The 21961-nt window shown below is 46.1% G+C and overlaps 1 protein-coding gene across 2 annotated transcripts in view; it reads right to left on the bottom strand.

Moving 5' to 3' along the window:
• Positions 1–7166, bottom strand: part of LOC126530974 (uncharacterized) — a 177884-nt gene extending 170718 nt beyond the window's left edge. The window contains exons 1-2 of one of the 2 annotated variants that reach the window (XM_050178317.3): positions 6951–7166; positions 5231–5495 (exon numbers count right to left, since the gene is read on the bottom strand). The gene's annotated coding sequence lies outside the window, so the exon portion shown is untranslated. The remainder of the gene's footprint in view (positions 1–5230; positions 5496–6950) is intronic. The other variant, XM_055070891.2, reaches the window with a different exon arrangement.
• Positions 7167–21961: the final 14795 nt, after the last annotated feature.

The following is a 21961-nucleotide window of genomic DNA, read 5'->3' as shown; positions in this document are numbered from 1 at the left end:
AGCGTCTGGAAGTGGCAAGCTGAGGGTTTTGGCTTCCGATTATCACGAGCTACGTATTCCGCATCACGATCATAGCCTAACGCAATAACTAGGCGGTTTGCCGATTCAGGCGACGAGCCCAATTAGTCCTTCAAAATAATTTTTGGGACCGCTGGTGTCGTGACGCATGGGCGTTCACCAAAGTCACTGTCGATGGTCGGCAAGGAATCACCAATGCTGCCTCAGTTCGGACCAGGGGCTCGGAAATTGCTGAAGAAATGGCTATTGCACTAGCCCTGCTGCATAGCTCACGGGATGTTATATATAGCGATTCAAGGTCTGCAGTTAGAGCATTTGAAAAAGGCACCGTTTCCAAACAGGTCCTCAGACTTCTTGGGGGCAAGGAAATCACGCACCACTTCATTTATTGGTTTCTCGCACATCAGGCTCAAACAGAGGGTGCTCCTCGCAACCTGAACGAGTCGGCTCACGGGGCTGCGCGCGAACTTGCCCATCTTGCTGCTACCGACAAATCGGAAGCCGACTCCCCAGAGAACAGGGACACGCCCTACATCTACAACGAGATTACTAAACACTACTATCTCAGCCGTAGAACCTACTTCGTTCGTCATCCGCGGCTCAATAGAGCTCAAGCACTAACGCTCCGTCTACTACAAACGATTACGTACCCCAATACGTCGCTCTTACATACAATCTATCCGGACACTTGTACCAATGGCACTTGCCGCGATTGTGGAGAAATAGCCACATTAGAACACATGCTCTCGCGGTGTGCCCGGCCACGGTCTATCCAAGGTCGATTCAAATAAGTCGCGAAGCTTCGGGCGAAAAGTGGTTCAGTACAAATTGCCACCGACATCAGCAAGGGGCGTTATGGGAGCAGCGATTGAAGCGCGACTAGGTTTGGAGGGAACAAACATTAGGAAAGAAGAAAGCATCTTTTACTTCAAGCGAGACATAGATTCATTCAACGAAAATACAAATTATGGTCAATTTTTTATTTTCGTGACGAGTTAATAAAATACAAGTTTATTTAATTTTATTATTATTAATAAATGCAATTCTTTTCAGCGCTCATCGTTACAAGGAGCGTTGACACCACTATCACTCGCAATACAATGCACGTCTTGGAATGAGCAAAAAGGCGCGCTCGTAAAGTTGACCTGTTGAAATACGCCCCCTCACGCGTTGTGCTTTTTTGCTTGTCGAAGTTTGTCTGAGCTTGGTGGCGCGGGTAGCTTCGTCGCTTCTTAATCTGTTCAGTCAAAAGTTGTGAGTTACGACCACCAGATAATTGTGTATTGTTTTCGTGCGACTGCGCAGGCCGACGGGCTTGGCGTCCGACGATAGGATCAGCACTCTACACCTAAAGCTTTCGTCAGCCCCCAAAGAATGTTCTGTGCAGGGGTTCGATTTCGACAACCGTACGGCTGGCCTTTTCCTGCATCGCTTTCCGTGCTGAAAGCTTGAAACGCTAATCAAGTCGAATGGCAGGGCATCTGCATATATAGCCCGAAAGGCACGCCAACAAAACAAATTCCGCGCCTTCAAAAACAAAATGACGTCACTTCTGCTTTTAACGGACATGGCGTCACATTAATTTTCTTCCGTCGGAAGTGTTCCCACCACATACAGATGGCGCTAAGCCCCATGAACCGCCGATGGACCGCCATGTTTTGAACGTATGGGTTCCTATGGAAGCTTCGATACCAGGTGTATTTATTTACCTTGGTCTATCATCGATAACAGCTCGGCCAGATGGGAGCCGGTTCTCCGCAGCTTTTTCTATGACTCAGGGCTGTCCAGCAGGCCCACAATGCGGCCGATAGGCTTGGCCTTCCGGTTCCGACGTGGGAGCGGCCAACTTCGTGATGACTCACGATCTGCAGGACCTCAATAAAGTTTTACTATACCGTACCATACCGCTGGTGTCGTGGCGCGTGGGCGTACAATGACGCTGCCCTTTTCATATATCATGCGCTACGGGTAAAGCGCGAAAAAAAAAAAAAAAACAAGAGATAATTACGCAGGACATAGCGCTATAAAACGACTGAATAGGTTCTTTTAGGACGCAATAACCGATTTCTCGTCGGAAGGCACGCCCCGAATCAGAAAATTAAGATCTATTGTTTTATTATTCTCTAGTCAGCCTGGTAATTAGCACACGAATGTTATCCTTGTAGTGTAAAAAGGTGCCTATGACCGAACACCATCATCCTTATTATCCCGTATTTTACGAGTTTATTTAGAGCACAATTCTTAGGCGCCCGTTACTGCGGCGAGTATCGGCGCTGCCCCTCGTAAACGAGGGAACGAACATAGCGGAGGATGAAGCGCGAACGCGAAGCACAGCGGGAGATGAAAAACTGTGATCGCGAAGAGAGCGCGAGGAGAAAAGCAGAGGAGGAGGGTGCAATGGAACCACGGCGCGGGAAGCCTAGGAGGGGGTATGGCGAAAGCGTGGGAAGAAACGCGTAGTGCCGCGCATGACCGCCTTTGAGGCTACGATGGCTACGAGATGGCGCCAAAATAGCGCGCGTCGTCTGTATAGAAACAAAGCACTGCATGAGCGGAGGTCTGTCTGCAGCGGCTCCTGTGAATCGCGCCCACACGTCACCCACGCGCCGCCTATCGCGATCTCCCGATTTCGCTCCGCTTGCAACGTGCCGCACGAGACAGATTGTCCGCGACCGCTAAATGAGAATACGGACACAGCTGCGCTCAAATTTCGCATTGGCGAGTATCGTAATCGTAGGGGAATTTTTAACAGCTTGGCTAGCGTTAGCAGGGACATTCTGTATAAGAGATAAAATACTGAGGTAAACAACCACATAAGATATATAAAGAAGCAACACTTATGGCCTCTCGTGTACGGTAGAGCGTGTATATATATATATATATATATATATATATATATATATATATATATATATATATATATATATATATATATATATATATATATATATATTTTTTTTTTTTCGTTTATCCGCGTGTTTTCGGATGACGCAGTGATATACAACAAAAACGTGAAGAGGAATTTTTAGCGGCAGCACTTTGCGTCTCACGAAAGAGAAAAAGAAAGAATATATCAAATGAAGCAACTGTTCTTTCGAAACGCTGTGCTGTCGCTACTCGAAGAGCTGCGCTAGCTTGGGAAGAGGTGCTTAGCTATATTTTATGGCGGTCGTTAAATCGGCTCTTCCCCGTCGTTCCACGATTATAAATAGCCTCAAACAATGACTTTCATCCTACCTCCTACGATGCGACGAACACCGAAAAATCTATATTCATGTTCCTGGCTCTTGTGAAGTTAAAATTAAGAGCTGCGGATTTACCTTTCTATGATGTCACTAATTTGCTGTGTAAATGGAACAATTATGTGAGCTGCATTGCAATGAGGGCCACGGTCCAGCTCGGTTATAAAACCTGAATGTTAAGCCTAAAAGTGTAGGTGGTATAAACGACGCCGTCATCTTCGAAATTTCAACTCTACTTGAAGCGTACCCGCGATTGTTATTCCTATGTGCGAATGATCCGGTAAGTTAATAGAATGGAAAGACACGCCTACGTAGAAACGCCCCGCCCACGGATGCATAGGTGAAGGGCCAGAGACTGCACGTATGGCCGCGTCAGTATGTCTTGTCTTATCGCGCTGTTTTGTACGTAAACGTCGCGGCCATTATTCACAAAAGTTCTCTAACCTAAGAGCCTACCCTCATTACCAAGCCTTACAGGTGCCCTGCAGTTTGCACTTACGACAATTTTGTTAAATAGGGTTCCACATCATTTTTTACAGACACTTTTCGCTGTCATTCATGTACTTCAGTGAATTCGTTGTTCATATGTTTTATCCGTATACTAGGAAAATAATAATACTCTGTCGCTGTGCACGATATTTATTATTATTATTATTATTATTATTATTATTTTTGCGAAGAACGCTTTTTCGCGCTCGGTGCGTTGGGCCCTCTTATAAGTTTTGTTCGAAAAGAGAGCCGTATATGCCGTATTTTGCTTCACAACATACAAAAAATGTCTTATGATTGCAGTAAGCCAGGCAGAGCCAGTCATACCACCGAAAAATTACATGTGGAGTTTCTGGACGCTGCCCTTACGAGCGAACCCAGTAGTGCCCGTTGTGGCGTCTTTGTTCTTGTTTTGTAAAAAGCTGTTTGAGCGCTTCAGTTCATTTGCATAATGTTGCTTTTAGAACTTTTAGAACTGCTTTTAGAACTACTATTGAGGAATACTTTTGTTAATCCGCACTTCCTAATTTTTTTCTTGTTAATATTATACCTTGTTATCTGCACATGCTCTGTATTTAGTTCCACTCCCTTCTGTAATGCCTTCGGGCCTTGAAGGTACAATAAATAAATAAATAAATAAATAAATAAATAAATAAATGTTTCAAACTATCCATCACTGCTTCTTGAAAACAAACGCATGCTACAGTACACTTCGTTCATAACGTCACTACGTCAGTTGTTGAGTCTCCACTCACTACATGCACCGTAACGGACATTTAGCACATTTAGGGGCCTTAACGCATCCGGATTCGAAAGAGTCAGATTTAGAATGGAATGCCTACAATTTATTCTTGGTTTTAAAGTTTGGGAATACTCTCGAATATCAGAACAGTCTTCGATCACAAATGTTGATCGCTCTCCGTATGAATTTATATAATACGATGCGAAAGCTATTGCATTATTGCATTACTGCAAGTTCTTCGCACAGTAATTTAATTCATGCACGAACATCACGTCAACATGTACAACGGCAAGTACTGCGTTTGCTTGTTGGCATAGGCGAAGATGCTTCCGTCAGCACTCACCTCGATTTCAGGTGAACAACGCGACAACGCGAACAACGACAAGGACTAATGAATCGTCCATATGTGATGCTATGCGAACTCTCCTGTCGCGCGAACATTTATTTGTATTGCAGTACTGAGACATAGTATGTGAATCTTCGTTCATGTATCTATTAGTCCACTTTTGTGTCTGCTGAAAACTTTCCGACGATAACTATCATGTTAGAGAAGAGCAGTAGCCGGCGCCACACATAGGCAGCAACCTCTCCTAAAACACATTTAATAAAAAAAGTAGTCTCTATTTGGCCAACTTTTCATCAAAGCGGCTGCGCGTAGTCTTATCCAGGTGCCCTACGCTAGTGTTTAAAACTGGCGGTGACGTCAACAGGTCTTCACTGAGTGCAACGAATATCTCACCTGTAGCAGGATGTAGGCGTCAGTGCCGGCTTTTCGATGAGGTGGAATCTACACTGCGATGTTGATCACCCTTCGCAAGCAATGGCAGTTGACGGTCGCGTCACTTTTAGAGTTGCCGCAGTTCTCCGCAAACGAGGGTGACACCAAGTCTAAAAACTGTCACCTGTGCAAGTGGCCTCTTTCCCGGTGGCCGAATCTTGCCGCCTTTGGAAATACTGGCCGAACCACCTGGTTATGCAGTCAATTCGGTATGTTCATGGTGACCCTGCAAAACAAGACGGTGGTTTATCATTCATTCATTCATTCATTTCTTAGTTTAATTTATTTATTTGGAAGGGAAAAATAGCATCTGTATTTGCTTGTTTGTTCAGCAGCAAACTATATATTGCTTTCAAACTCGGGTATTGTATTCCAAGGCACAACCAGTCACTACGCTGCGCACAAAAAAAAAAAAAATACGCGCACTTTCACTATTATTAAGCCAATCGGGAAAATATCAATGTCGTGGGTGCAAGTCACGAAGATATTTCTTTAAAATTATGCAACGACTGCTGCCATACTACTAGCAAAAAATGAAAAAGAAAACAATAAAAATGCATGTTCTGATAGTCATTGCACATATAAGACAGCAGTTGCACGTACATATCTCTATTGCAGAATAATAGCTATATGTGAGAACCTTATAATTAGGCGCCCAATTCTACGCTGTAACGCAGTTTCAACTATGATGCATTAAGCAACATTCGCTCTGTTCCTTTACATCGTTTTATTCGTGGGGTTTCGCACCACCCGGAAATACGGATGCTTTAATAGACATTTTGATAGACATCTTCATCAATTGGCAGCCTTCAGCAATTGCAGTCTTTAACATCCAGCAGCATTTAAGTATACGAGCGTTTTTATATTCTTCTAAAATCGGAATGAGGCCGTAGCGACAAGTAATCATATATAACCGGGAGCTCTAGTCCAGCGCCCGAACACCACACTCACTGATCTACACCGGCAGGAGATCCTCATTCTCGCTGAATGATTGTACAGGGCCTCACTCAAAAGTACACTGACCACCATTGAGCTGCTCATGTGGCAATCAATCCATTTAATTCAACGCTGATTGCTTCTCTCACCCATACCTTAGCAAGTTCAGTAGGGATAAGATTCAGTGACCGGGGAATATGCTGATATTAAGCTTGCTGGAACATTGAAAATTGTCATGATTTTTTTTCCGTAGAACAAGGAGAAAAGAAGCGCAGATTAGAAGTGCTAGGTTGTAGCTGGAGCGTGCCTGACGCCCAACATAATATGTGACAAAGAGACACAAACGGGGCAGTCAGAAGTCAGAACAAAACCTAATACATTCTTACAAAATTACGCTCAAAGCAACGGCCGCAAAAATAAACATTCTCGTATTTAGGTCTGAAATGTTTGACCATATATAAACAGAATCAGGAGAGCGGAGATCTTGCCCATATGTAACAATATATATGACAAATTAGGGGAAATCCCGGACGAACAAAATATTCGACAGGAAGCCCTATGTACCGGACATAGCTAAATAACCCTTGGAATCTTTAAGATTTAGGGTAGATATATTACGGTTACTTGTACAGTATGCACTTAAAAAGCGTGGGCACCAGGCAGGGCGTAGTTTATGTTACGGAGTACGGTCTCGGGAACTTTTGATCGGCGGCGGGACAACAAATGAGTCAGCTTGTCCGCTCACGTGGTTCAAGGCACCGCCGCTCGCTGTTTATCGACGCGACGAAACTCACTCTTCACTCGGAGTTGTGCTCGCCTCGTGAATCCACGACCACTCGCGTCAAAGTCGTGGTGCACACCCGGTATCCAATGCCACCGTCGCCTCGAGGCGCTCGAACTACTGGCTCCTCCCGTACACCCGGGCGACTTTCCCTCCGCAATCCTTTCACGTGCTCCAACGGCGGAGCAAATCCACGCTCCGCGCCGCGGCGATCAGGTAACGTTGGAGCTTTCCCCCGTTGGCGCCGTCTGGCGGCGACGGAGCACTAAAGGCGGCTCGATGCCAGCGCCTCCGCTTCGGTGTTGTAGACGCCGGCGCCGCGGCTTCGACTCAGTGTCCACCGCCTCGCGAGAGCGCAAACACCGCGTCGGATCCCTCGTTCGTTCGGCGCAGCCAATGCCGAGCGAGTCGGTGCGACTCTGAGCATAGCCGCGTATTATCCGATCTATCGCATCACTTCCGCTAGTGTTGCACTCTTAGGTGGTCGACGAGAGAAAGGGGAAACCCAACGGGAGCGATTTTTATTGGTCGCAGTCATACGAAGACGACAGGAAGTGAAGTTAGGGAAGGCATACGGGGAAATAATTGCGGTTTGAATTAAAGGGTAGAAATGACGGGGAAAATGCAAATGAAAGTGGACGAAACAACAACTTGACTCGCGAATCGAACACTTCCAGGGTGACCTAGAGAACTTACGCAGATGCCAAACAAAAAGAATGGGTTGATAGCTACCAGCGTAGCTGGATTAGTAGAACATCGCACGCGTAACGCGGAAGGTGTGGATTCGGCTCCCACCTGTGGTAAGTTGTCGTCTCGTCCATTTTAATTTCATTTATCATTACTTCTAAATTCCAAATAAACCACAGTGTATTTTCTCCATTGTCTTTTGGCTTCGTATCTTCGGAGGTGGGTGTCATATTGTTAGGAGCTGTTCCGGCACATTCAAGAAGGCGCCCAGTAAGGTGACGAAAAGGAGGATCGAAGAAGCGCTCGCTTTGTCGTTGATCCGTTATTTTAACTCTACCTTCCCCCTGTATTTCTATTCTGTAAACGCACTTTCCCCTAAGGTTTACCGACTTTTGCTTCCCGTCACAGTATTGCCTGATCCTTTTCGTAGATTAAAACCAGAAGGTTTTAGCTGATAATTCTTGTCTTTAGTAGTGTGCGAGGGAAAATGAAAAGTGCCTTAGTGCCTTTGGTGTATCTCAAGATTAAATACATTGGCTTTTATCGGAATATTCGTTTATTTGCTTCCCCTGCTAAAAAGCATATTGCTATCTTTGACAGTTGATCGCGGTCTGCGAGGCTTCGCGACAGACTGTAAGAACGCCGCCCCCTACTGCTCTGTAGTGTACGCGGTTGGGTCGTGCTCGTCTCTATGTTTTTCTACCTCCCCCTTCCGCTCTCTTTCTCTTTTTATCCCCCTTCACCGTTCCCCCCGTGCAGGGTAGCCAACCGCAACTGCTTCTGGTTAACCTCCTTGCCTTTTTCTATGTATCCTTTTCTCTGCGCACGAGAGGTACGCAGACAGTGCACATATTTATACTGACGGTTCCACAAACATCCAGTGTTCGTCCGGTGCTGTAGTCGTCCCAGAAAGAGGTATTACCATCAGCTTTAGGACTGACCACCCAACGACATCTACATCTGCGGAGCTAGCTGCTCTTCGAGCTGCACTTTGTTTTGTCAATCGGGAACCACCTCGACAATGGTCAATTTTCAGCGACTCAAAGGCAGCCCTACAATCTGTACTATCAGCTCTGCGTCGCGGGCCATTCGAACAGCTCGTATTCTATATTAGATGCCTACTCCATACATCACATGAGAAAGGACATCACGTGACGTTTCAGTGGCTGCCAAGTCACTGCGGCGTCATCGGAAATGAAGACGCCGATAAAGCCGCTCGGACAGCTCTTGAAAACACACAGGAAGAGGCCATACCACTTTCACGGTCCGATGCAGCCAGCAGACTTCAAGTGCTTGCACGGGAGATCACGCTCTCTCTATGGTGCATACCAAGCAGCCAGACCAACCGCAGCAATCATCAACACGACCTGCCCTCCTTGATGCATCTCTGTATGCCAACCGGACTCCGCCGAAGTGAGGCCACCCTGCTTTATCGCTTATGGCTAGGGGTGGCCTTCACGAAATCTTACTCGTTTCGCATTGGAATGGCCGACAACGCTCTCTGCAATGCCTGTCTTTGCGAGGAGACGCTGGAACACATTCTGTGCGACTGTCCTGAATATAATGTTCAGAGACAGTCCATGGCGTCCGTTCTAGCGCACCTTGACAATAGACCATTGTCATTTGCAACCATTTTCACATATCGCCGACTGAAGAGATCGCAGCTGAAGGCGACGAAGGGACTACTTCGGTTTATGAAGGATACGGGCTTGGACAAGCGGCTGTGACAGTGATGTCACGTACAGCACAAGAGTGACAGACTGTAACCAACGATGTGTGTGCCGTGTTATGTGCCCTCTATCTCTTCTCCCCATCTTCCATCCCCCCCATCCCGCTCCCATGTGTAGGGTAGCAAACCGGTTAGGCTAGACTGGTTAACCTCCCTGCCTTCCTTCTCCACTTTTTCCTTCCTTTCTTTTCTCTCTCTCTTTGACAGTTAGCCCATTAGTCCCTGAAGAGCACAGCAGGACTTTCTAATGGCTTTCTGTGCGAATGACGGTGAAGGTAGCAAAAAGGTAGAAAATATAGCGAAACTACCCATGAAGTGCGCAAATTCCAGCTGCCCGCACTAACGAGTACGTTGTGATAACATTCCTTATCAGCTCCGCTTACGCCGCTTTTGAGCCCCGCCGCGCGTATTTTGCTGCCTTTCAACGACTTGCGCACACTCACAGGCCGCACCACTCTAATTGGGCAAACTTGACGCTTCTAAATTTTTAGTTGCTGCGCGCTTGCCGTGTTCTAACAGAACTTGTTCTTGGACGCTTCACTCCTCTCCCCTGCCCATTTCTTTTTCTCGCGTTCTAAACGCCGCGCCAGAGCAAGCATGCACAGCAAATGCTTGTCGTGTTTGAGAGTACCCAGAGAACATGACACACCGTCCTGTTTTCTAATGGAGCTTCGCCGAACGCTGGAGCGTGTTCTTTCAGCGTTACAGCGTTCTGTAATCAAGCTTGGCTGGACGTTTTTGTGGCCTGAAATCTTCCGCGACCATACAAACTGCCATGTGCTGGACAGCTTCAGCAGCTGGGCGCTTTGTTGCTGTAATGAGTGCGAAATTAGAGTTCGGGCTTCTGAACATAACAAGGAACCTTTCTAAACGGAAACGCGGAAGAAAGAAGTTGCCTGAGGCGTAATTTTTTTTTTTTTTTTGTTACAACACCGAACGACTTCGTGTATACAATTCATTAGAGTAACCTTTCAGACGCATATTTCGTGACAAAGGGAGGCGTATTTCTCGCTTATGCGCCCACCATTACATTTTATCGGCAGCGCAATTCAATTTTTTCACTACACAAATGAGAGAAAATTGTCTTGAATGGTAAGTCAAAAACCAAGCAGTGACTAGTGTTCGTATTCTAACAGCCTTAAGAAGAAGAATTGAAGGTTACTGCTGCTTTGTTTTCTTTCAAATTATTGGATCGTTTGGTTTGCATTGTGCAAAAGAACATTCGACGTCACTGTTTACTTGCTTCGTCCTGGATTTAAGTCGTTGACAAGCAGTGAAACAAGTGCACGTCTCTGCAGCAGCTCGCTTTCACTCTTGCGTGGAGCACATGCGGTGGCGGTCTATCGCTTCCTTATCCTTTTTTTCGCCGAACAATGGAAACAAGGAAGCCAAGCTTTTAATTGCTGGTGTGGTCGAGTAAATGCGATGCTGTTCCGGTACCTGAGCAAGAAAACAAACCAGCGGTAAGCGCAGCAGCTCATTTAAAAATTGCTAGAACATAACGCAGGCCGGCCGTATATCATAGACTGCAGTAGCCTTCTTCACTGCAATGCAAATCCTGTGACGCTTACGTCTAATATCATTCCAGAACTAAACGTTAACACGAAGTAACGAATTATAACACCTAACTTCTAACCCATAATTTCGACGTCTTACGCATAATGATCGCAACTTGGTACTAAACAGCTATTCTAACCCCAAAGCTAAGCGCCTGTTCGTGAAGCGCCCTCCACCCTGGCTCAGTGTCTGTATGGCGCTGTGCTGCTGAGGGAGAGGTTGCGGGTTCGATTCCTAGCCGACCAAGGCTGCATTATGATGAAGGCAGAATACACGAAGGATCGTGTACCGTGCCGCTACTTGTGTAAGTTAAAGATGCTGAGGTGGTTCAAACTAATCCAGAGACCTGCGCTACGGCATCTCGCATAACCAGTGAGTTGTCGAGTCATCAAATCGTACAATTTAGTTTATTTAATTAATTTTCTGTCACTCAAGCTCATTAGTGTCACACGCACCCGCGTACAACAAGAAGAAAATTACCGTCTATTTGGTTTATCTTATGTTTTCTTTCATTCTGACCGGGCACGAAATGTGATCCTTTTATTTTTTTCGGTGTTTCCGACCGCAACATTATCTAAATGTCGTCATCGTGTCCTCTAGTTCTGGTTATACATTATGTGTTGTTCGTTTATTGGGAGTGAAAGTTACAGTACTGAGGATTCTGAATGGCCCAGAATTTCAACAATATAGGATGCGCGATGCGCAGTAGTGGGGGGCTGCGGAACACTTGCGAGAAGTTAGGGCTACTCGGCGCTTGCATGAAAGTGTTTCGTTGCGCCTCCATAGCGGCGTGCCTGCGGCAAAAATGTGATCCTCGACCTCATAATGAGGAGTTCAGTGGGTCAGTTGATGAAAGATTACAGGTTTGTGCTTTCACCTGACCAGGCAAGACCGTAGAAGTCTGGATGGTTTACATTTCCAGCGTTTTTATCGGACAATTCAAGAGGGCCTGCACAACGTTTTGCGCAGCAGCACCTGCTCGAGAAGTCTGTAGAAACAAAGCAAATATACGTTACACTTCACAAAATTAAAAAACGCTTTCTATATATGCGACTGTTCCTTTCCATTCAGCATTGGAATACATTTGTCCTTGTTTAAGTATAGGATGTCTACTATAAGGCCACAGGGGGATTCTTCGGACATACAGATTATGGTGATAGTGTCGTCATATAAAGGACTTACGATTCTGTGTCGCTGTCGCAAACCTGGCTTTGTGTTGTGCGGAACCATTTATTAAACGCCAACCGCCGACTGTGCGTGTAGCGCCGCCTAACAGATAGTTCGATTTTCTTTCCAACATATATGCGTACGTTGGTGGCCTCCTTGGCAAGAAAGCTGCGTCAGTAACCTGAAAGGGCCATGGAGCCACTGGCAGGCGATAGAACGCAAGGAATAACAATATATAGTGGCGACGTGGTACGATATAAAACATAATCGTGTCATCGCTTTGGAACTTGTCCGCCGAACAAGCTGTCAATAAAGAAAGTCCACAGAACCAAGAGACGATATTGATCAGCCCATCCTTTTTGTGCCGTGTCGCCTTGGTGCGTGTCCTGTTCTTGAGTCGTAAAGATAAGTTTGAAGCACGGCTGTCCAGCAGAGCATGTTCTATACAGCTTGTCCGCACAAATTGAGGCAATTTTCGAACAGCGTTTCGTGGCCGCTGCTGAGTAAAAACGGCCGGCGGCAGTCGCTCAGTCCCTATGGTGTTGTTCTGGTGAGCAGAAGGTCGCGGGTTCGATCCTGACCGCGGCGCGTGCATCCAATGAATGCAGAACATACTATATACGCTAATGTTAAGGTATAGGATACCAACGCTGTGTAAAAGGAGTTTAAGCACGGCAGTGAGGTAGATATTATCACGAGGATGAAAGAATCGCGCTATGTTTCGAGGCGAGGCTTTATCTCTCTTGCTTTTTTTCTTGCCATATGTCATGTATTTTTCCGTGCGAGCATCGAGCCATCAACGTTCTTCTCTTGACAGGTATCGGACATCGACTGTTTAGGCGTCCGACAACGTGCACATGCCTGACTTGGTGTTCGCATTTCAGTATAACTTTTGAACGGTGCTATTCATAAATACCAAAAAATGGATGAGAATAATGAAGGTTAGGATCTTTGCGGCGCGTGAACATAAACATTACGGTGAAGTTGCAGGTTTCGTAGAATCAATGTTAGTTTAGTTTTTAATTCGTATAGACGCTCCGCCAAGGCTTCGCTTCACATAATCGTATGACGTTTAGAAATCCATAATTTTTGTTTGTAGATAATCAAACAGTTTTACTATGTGTGTATGTGCGTATGGTTTCCGCTTGAGTTGTATCCGTTCGGTTACTTTGTTACATTATGCTATCGGTTCAGCCATTTCTGTGCCGTACGTTCACTGCACCTGACTAACTTTCCGCCATTGCCCCCTCTCACCAAGAGTTTTCTGCGGATGTGACCCGTCAGGATGTTTACAAATGTTTTAGAAGTTTCCCTGTATCGCCTACATCGGCCCATTATAAAAAATAAGTATAAATACCACGGCTTTATCTTAATTTAATTCAGAAGAGAGAGAGAAGGAGACAAAATAATGGTAACAGTTCCGGGAACGTTGATGCAGAAAGTGCAGGCGGGGAGGCGAAGGCTTACGAGGATTTACATATGATAAGAAATTATCGATAGATGGTACCCCTGAGGTGAAGCTCGTAATAGAAACGTCGCCTTTTGGAGACAGACGACAAACGGCATGGGTCACCAAGGATAACGAAATTCCTTCTGGGTGATGCCGAACTGAAAAAACAAGTTGTCGTGTACGTTGCGAGTGACCAGCGGAGCGCTACTTGAACAGAAAGCATTGTGATGCTGTAAACATTAGCAGTGTTTTGTCATGGTCATAGTCACCACTTGGCCGCTGAAAAAATGTCTGCGTTTGCGGCGCAAAATGTTAGCAAAGAAAAGAAAAAGGAAACGGGCAGAAACAGACAAACAAGAAGTTTGCTTTGCTAACCTATCACGCCGTAAGAACTGATACTTATGCACCTACTAGCCCAGCATCGTGTTTCATTTAAAAATGCCAGTCGTTCTCGTCTTCATAAACAGCAAAATTTATAGAGAACGGACAAGGATAAATACAAGGGTACAATGATACAAGGATAAATTCCACATTGCACATAGTGCTACAGTGTAAGGCTGCACCACATTATTTGTATTGGCAACCATGTTACAGGCGCTGGCAAAGCAGGTAAGAATTAGAGTAACAAAACTAAAGCGTATCGACTCAATTTCACTTTTAATCATTACAAGAGAAGGACGGACCGGATAAAAGCTGCTAAACTAACCAGCTTGACGAGTCCGCCACCTTCGTAAGTGGTAGCACGGAACAGCATTTAGAGAAAACACTAGAAAAATACGAAATGACAGCTTCCAGAAAGCGGTTCCACGAGTCCTGAGAAAAGGCGGAGGTGGGCAATAGAAGTTCCTTAACTCAGGACTCAGATCGACTGGCAGTGGTAATTGCAAAAGACGGCGCATTTAGGTGAACCCCAGCTTGGTGCCTGACTTCTCTGCTGAACAGCCGAATGCGTAGCCTGCTATTCCCAATAAGCCTGTTAGATAGGGACACGCAGCGGAGGCCCCTCGCATCCACATTAGCTCTAACAATCAGCCGCGTTAGCTCAGTCACCATGGCCTAGCGCTGCTGATCTCGAGGTCACGGGTTCAATACCACCCGCGCGGCGGCCGCTTTCCGATGGCGGAGGAATGCATAAACTCTTGCGTGCCTTGCCTTCGGTGCACGTTATAGAACACGAGATGGTCGAAATTAGTCCGGAGCCCTCCATTACGGCGTGTCTCAAAATAAGATCGTGATTTTGGCACGCAATACCTCGATAATGTATTGTCCGCTCTAATCGTAATCCTCTAGCCCTAGCCGCCAAGCGAATCGGTCCCACCACGACCATCGTCATTGCCTCCGACGGACCCGACGTACCATACATGGTTCAGTATGGCGCAACACTAATGTGATCTTGGCTTGTAGCGCGAAGTGAACACGGACACAGAAAGGAGCAGACAGGACGAGCGCTCTGCTTCTGTCTGCTCCTTTCTGTGTCCGTGTTCACTTCGCGCTACAAGCCAAGATCATGTTACCGTACGAACTCGCCCAACTGTCTATCCCTTTGCAACACTAATGCCAAGCTCCCTGTACTGCAAGCAGATCGATATCTGTTACCATCAATACACAGACCTTAATCCCGTGACCCTCTCGTCGAGATGGCACGCCACCCTGCGCAGCTCCCATCTCGACGACCAACTCTGGGCGACCCAGCAGGCCTACGAAGCGGCGAAGAGGCAAGACTTCGACGTCCCATCATGGGAGGCCGGGCCCAGCCGACTAAACTGCTGGTGCTCTATAATGTTCACTCTCTCTCTCTCTCTCTCTCTCTCTCTCTAATGAAGCACTCGTACTTGCGCACATATGCAGCCGGAAAGTAAATGCAGCACGCGAGCGATTGCCGAACTGCATCCGCACGTGCCCTATTAGTGTCGCAGCGAACATACGCAAACAAAATCTGTGCCGATCCTGCGCTACGTTTTACGCTACTACCTCGACGAAGGCTCAGTCGAAACAGCGCTTCTTGCCAGGGCCGACGCTTTAATAAGTGTTTTTTTTTTGCGCTTTCAGCCACCATTTATCAGCCGCAAGACAAAAGCGATTGTGCTGACTATAGTTGCAGCAAGATAAAAAACATTGACGCATAAACTCCTCTGGGAGTTGTCTAAGTATGCGTAATCATTGTGGGGCTAGCTCATCTCCACGCAGTCCGGTGTCGTTATCAATGTTAGGAAACTTGATCCGACCAGTATAAACCCTTATAAATACTTATCAGTCATCAACCTTATCAGACCAGATCCGACTCTTATCAGCCCTTATCGATTGTTATCAACCTTATCAGACTCGATCCCAGCCTTAACAACCCTTATCGGTCGCTATCAACCTTATCGCAATCGACACGACTCTTATGAACATTATCTTTCCTTATCAATCTTAAAGAACATGATCCTATCTTTATCAACTTGTATCGGTGCTTATCAACCTTATAACAATTGCTCCAACTAATATAAGCTCCGACAACACACACACACACACACATATATATATATATATATATGTATATATATATCGCTCTTTAGCACGTTATCCGTCCGCGTTTTTGCAAAATCGGAATTTTCCTGATGTCTACAATGCTCAAAGACGGCCCTACATGTGGTCCTAGAGATCGAATTTACTCCACCATCATCGCCTAATCTTTCAACGACGGCTTTACAGAAACTGTTCTCCATTGACATTTGTTTTGTACCGAATGTGCAACACATTCATATGATTCAGACATATTCACCTTCTGCAAAATGTGTGTGATTAGCTCAGTGGGTAACACTCGGCTTCTTAGCGTGGAGTTGTAGGTTCGAAACTCACGGCCACCAACGTTTTTCCTTTCGAATTTATTTTGTTTGACATATTATTTTCTTTATAGCGATTCGTCTTAGTAACGGACGGACAGGTTTCCTCGTTGGGTAGGCATAGAAATTCTGAGGGATTTAAAAGCTCCCCTCATCTGAATCATTGGAAGAACCGCTCCGACGTCTTCGATGAGGAAGTGGTCAAAAGCACAGGGCAGGATCACCACAGATCTAGTTCGCGCATGCTATGTAGCTATCGCTGGGACTGCTAGGGCGCGGCAACAGCTCGCCTGCTTCGTCTACTTTCTGGTGCATCGGCACGTCCGAGCCCTTTCCGCCACATAGCATCTCCTGGAATTCTTCGCAGAAGATGAAAATTTCGTCCATTCAGCCCATCCCCCGAGATGGGTCTGATAATCCCAGCAATTTGCTCGGTATTTCGCAGCAGTGATGCGAAGCAAATAGCTTCGCGAATTCCTGGGAAGCGCGCATCGCGTGTGCTTCCCAATTTGTTATCGCTGGGAGCAAGCTTGCGTAAAACGACGCGATGGCAAGATTTCTTCACTAGGCGCGCCCCTTTCATATCCCCGCTCTTGAGCGGAGAATGATTACTCAGGGGGGGGGGGGGGGGGGCAGGAGCGTGGCTCATGCGCGGAATGAGAGCACGTCCGCGGGTACGTTGAGAAAGCTGCATGACCAGAGCCAATGGCAAAAAAAGAAAGAAAGTAAAACTCAAAGCGAAACAAAAGAGAGACGCGCGACTGTATTCAAGCACTCGTCACAGATTCCCGGGCGCACTTGCCAGGCAGGTTAATAGACGGTTAATAAATAGGGGTGCCCTTGAAAGACGAGCCAGCATAGTTACCTGCTGATCAAAGGAGTTCTTTGTGCGTAAGCCCGGTGGCACGTCTGTTAAACACTGCCCATATTAGAAGCGAGCTTTTGTGCGCTCTCATAGAGCATAGGCTATGCTTTAGTAGTGTTCAATTTCGACTTGTGTCATTGTCCTGGGGCGCGCGAGCATGTGCTGTCCCTCGCTCCATTCCCTTGTTAACGTATATGGTCCGCGATTTAATAATGATATTGGCATGGGGCAGCGTAGTGAAAGACGTAGACATTAACTCCATGCTATATAGCCCTCATGGAGCGTTCAAACAACGGTCGCTGCGTTCGGGAATTACGTCGAGATTGAGGGAAGAACACAGCTATTAACCGCAGCACGATACGGTCGGTTGCCTTCTATACTGCGTGACACTTATAAAGGGAGTGGAACATTGCTTGACACTACCTGATGGTTAAAACTGCCTGCGTCGCTCTATCCATCGCGACGTTTGATCACTTTCAAAGTACGTGCATGTCGTGTAGCATTACCTCTGATATAGCAGCTTTGAGAGTCGACAGTTAAGTCTTATTTTATTGTCACACGATGAACCGCTCCGTCGAGTCCAAACAAGTTGTCACTGCACTAGCAAATGGCTGGGAGAAGTAACCACTCTCACATAAGCACCCCTAGTGCTTCTAGAAACACCTGGCAATTGAGGCCCACGAGTGGCAGTGGTGTTTTATCCGTATAATATCTCTAACACTTGCGCGGCAACCGGCAAACATTTACTGAATATGCACGAAACTTTCAGATCTGCTCAGGAAAGAGAGCAAACGAAGATCCTTCGCTTTTTAACCCGGTTCAAGATAACGACAAATAACGGCGCACTTCCAAATATTCTTCAGCAAGGGCAGCATTTATCAACGACGCCTAAGTCTGGTTTAAACTCCCGATTCCCACTTGAATATCAAATGAGGTGGCATGGACGTATTACGCACGCATTTCGCAGGAAATTGTGTAGCGGCCTATTGGGGTGTTTTGGTTTCAGGAGCACAGATGTGTTGCTGCTGAAGTACATTTGCCTTTAGATCGAACATTGCGTGAAGATCAGCTATGACCTAGTTTTAGCGTGACCGAGTGCTCGGCGATAGCACTCTGCATAGCAGCAGAAACTCGTAAACCATTAGAGTGATAATCAGCGACGCTCTGCTTGCATAATGAGAGATCATGCAAAATACGGAATTGGACGTTTCCTCTCGCATTTGAGGAGCTACCTCTGCAGCGGAAGCGAGATTTTCGATTTCAAACCCGAACGGAATACGACATGCGAAGGGAGATGTCGCGATCTTTCTTGCCCTAAAATAGGCAATCAATGACCGCCATTTAACTCCTTCGTGCACATGAATTTCCCGATTTTTACGGAGACTGGATAAAATAGCAAACATAGTCATGGGAGACTAGAGAGAGCGCCGTTGAATGTACAGGAAAGGATAAAAACTAGATAAATAAAGGATAAAAGATAAAGGATAAGAGGTTTTTTGGGCTTTTATTTGGTCTGGTTCAGTTTAACTGTGCTTAAGAGCCATGCTCTATTTTTTGTATATTTCTTAAGTTATAAACTTCGGAAACTTATAGAGATTTGGCCATTTAAGTTGGTCCTCGTGATATAAATTTATGGCATGTTGCACTCGGCATTCAGGTGTACGTGAGGCTTTGTGGGTAACGTCTTACTCGAGGAAAGAAATGTATTTTCACATGTGGCAGCCATTTGGTGTAAGGAGTAAGAACAATGAAAAGTAGTACACATCAGTAGTTATAGTACCTTACAGTTACTGTTAGTCAAAAAGAAAACGGGAGTTGTAAATGATGGTTGGCTGTGAAAATCACTGTGTTTCAGATTTCAAACTGTTTGCATCAGTTAAGCTTGCACATATAGCGTGTCCTCATTTAGCGCAAGAAAATCGGCTGACCCTCCTCGTTGAATTTTTGATGCGAAATTCTATAGTTGTTTGTATCTGTCTGGTCGTGGTATTCATAATTGCTTAGCAGCCTGCAAATAGGAAAAGCTGCAAGCTGACTTTCCACTAAGATATCAAGTGTTGGTAGCTATTACTTTTGAATAGAATGTAGCCGGCTCTATGATTTTTTATTTGCCTTCATCGACAGCTATGCTGCGAGAATTTAACACTGATTGAGTATTGAAAGTGTCATGAAATGTCTCATGACAGTTCACGAAACGAAATGGCAGGACGTGAAGAAAAGAAATGCTGAATGCAAAGAGAAGCCGGATACCAGCACAAGCATTTAGCTCTGATAGCTCGACAGGCATTACTTTCAGTTCAAAATTACCTTCGAGGTGTTAGCTCAACTATCTCGGTGGAAAAATCTGGCTTGATCATGTTTCCAGGAGGAGGAAGACGGTATGCACGACTGAAGATATACATTGATCAATCTTGCCTTCGTCAATTGAAGCACAAGCGCTTTTGGGCGTCATTATTGACTATCGTCTACAGTGGCGACGATCTGTGGACTCTATTGTGACATCACTATCTTCGCGTCTAAATGTGATCCGTAGAGTTGCAAGGGAGCAATGGGGAAATCACCCTTCTTCAATGATCAGGTTGCCCGATGCACTGGTGACGAGTCGAATAATGTACCAGCTCCCTTTAATTTCCCCCTCGCTATCACAGCTGGAACGTCTTGAGGTTTTGCACAGAAAGGGCCTAAGGAGGGCTCTCGGCGTTCCGAATACTGCTCCTAACAATGCAGTACTTTATGAGTCTCTATCGAGACCTCTTAGCCTAGTCGCTTCACAAAGGTTATTGATGCAAATTGGCCGCTTCAAACAGACGGCAGCCGGGCGAGCGCTTCTACAGCGCCTTTGAAAGACATCTGAGTCCCGAGCGTACTTGGCGCTTAATGCTCTTGGTTACCTGGGTCTTGACGCTAGAGGTCGAACTAAGAGGTTGAAATCACTTTGGTCATACGCGAGCCTCGGTTTTTTGTTGACAATTCCTCACGTTCGCGCTAAGCGGAGTTCTCCTTTGGCGGCAACGCGTTCGCTCGTACTGGAACATCTCAAGACTTAATATGCACGCCATCTTCAAATTTTTACTGATGGCTCTGTAAACAAGGTCAGAGGATCTAATGCAGCTACTTTTCACATTACCTCTTTGAAGTATGATTGCTCTGTTCGCTTCACTGCAGTCGTGTCCTCCACAATGGCCGAAAGCGGAGCCATTGAGGCAGCTCTAAATAAAATACGGTGTTGCACGCCTCAACCTGTCGTCATTCTTACAGATTCAAAATCTGCCCTTCAAAGGTTAGAGCACGGGTTCCCTACTGATACCTTATGTCTTAGCTCCCTACGCTCGGTGCACAATCTCCATATCAAAGGCTTCTCCATACGTTTCCAATGGGTACCCTCGCACATAGGTATCATAGACAACGAGATGGCGGACAGCCTCGCCCATAGAGCGCTGTCTGGGAACCCATTGAGAAAAGTGCCTCAAGAGGACAAGAGACTCTTCCGAGAAGCGGTGTTGTGCCACTTCAGTTCTTTGTGGAGCTCACCTCACGAGCCATGTGTGACCAAGGGTCTCAAAAGAAACCAAGCCGATTTACTGCTCCGCATTCGCACGGGCTCTGCTCGTACCCCTGCATGGATCTATAAGACTGGCCTGGCGTTGTCTCCATTATGTTCAACGTGTTGTGTGCGGTGACATAGAACTTTACCTTATGTGTTGTACTCTGTATAACGGGGAAAGGAGTGTGTTATTCGGGTCCCTCAAGAGGACAGGAGTTCCTCACAGTTCTCTTCAGGACATTGTTTTCCCGCGAGGGAACTATTTGTGCAGGAAGGAAGTTTCTTGCCTTCTTTTAAATTACTTGCAGGACACGGATTTGGCCTTCACATGGTGACCTTAGGAGTGACTATTTGTAATTGGGAGGTCTGTGTCTGATTTATGTGAATTAGTTATTTTAAGTGTCGCTACGGTGCAGCAATGCAAGACTTGCAGCAACTGCAAGGCTAGTCCCACCAGTAGTCTACGACCACTCAGCTCAACTCAAGCCGCAGATGTAAGCCTGGCCAGCAGCCTGGCATGCTAATGCAGCTTTTGGATGGCGGCAGTGATCACATTATTAGAGACAAATTACGCACCACGGAAGACTCGAAGGCATTCAAACGCTGCCTTCACAAAGGAATTGTTGTCGCAGACACGTCTTTAGAATATTTTCAAACCAAGGTCAAAACAGTCTTAGTAACAGGTGGTCTGTACTGAGTTCTCTAGATCCGTAAGGGCTTACCTGATCGCAGAAAATTTTGAAAGTATAATTCCTTTTAGAACGCGTTCCGGGAGCTCAACAAGCTCAAGACTCGGTACTGAGCATTTTGAAAAGGAATTGCGTAATTATGTATTCTGTTAAGGTTTTCTTGTATTCTGGTGAATGTTATTGAATGAATTTGTAATTCTATTTCTTATTATTACTCTGTACTCACTCCTGCTGTGTCTCAGAAACTGAGACAGCAGTATTTCTAAATAAAAATAAGAATTTGCCTACGGCAACGGTGGCGGCACCGTTCGAGCGTTGATCCCGTATTGTCTTCCGCTCCTGGTACCTGCGCCCCTGAGGTGGCTTGCGCCAATCTCCACACTGTCGCATGGCACTGAGCGAACGGCTGCACTTCCCGGATATTTGCTGCGTGCACACGTCACAACGAGGCCCGGGAGGAAG

Source organism: Dermacentor andersoni, chromosome 5 (assembly GCF_023375885.2).
Source record: "Dermacentor andersoni chromosome 5, qqDerAnde1_hic_scaffold, whole genome shotgun sequence".
Lineage (NCBI taxonomy): Eukaryota > Metazoa > Arthropoda > Arachnida > Ixodida > Ixodidae > Dermacentor > Dermacentor andersoni.
Note: the sequence above shows the minus strand (reverse complement) of the source record. Positions and strands in the feature narration are given on the sequence as shown.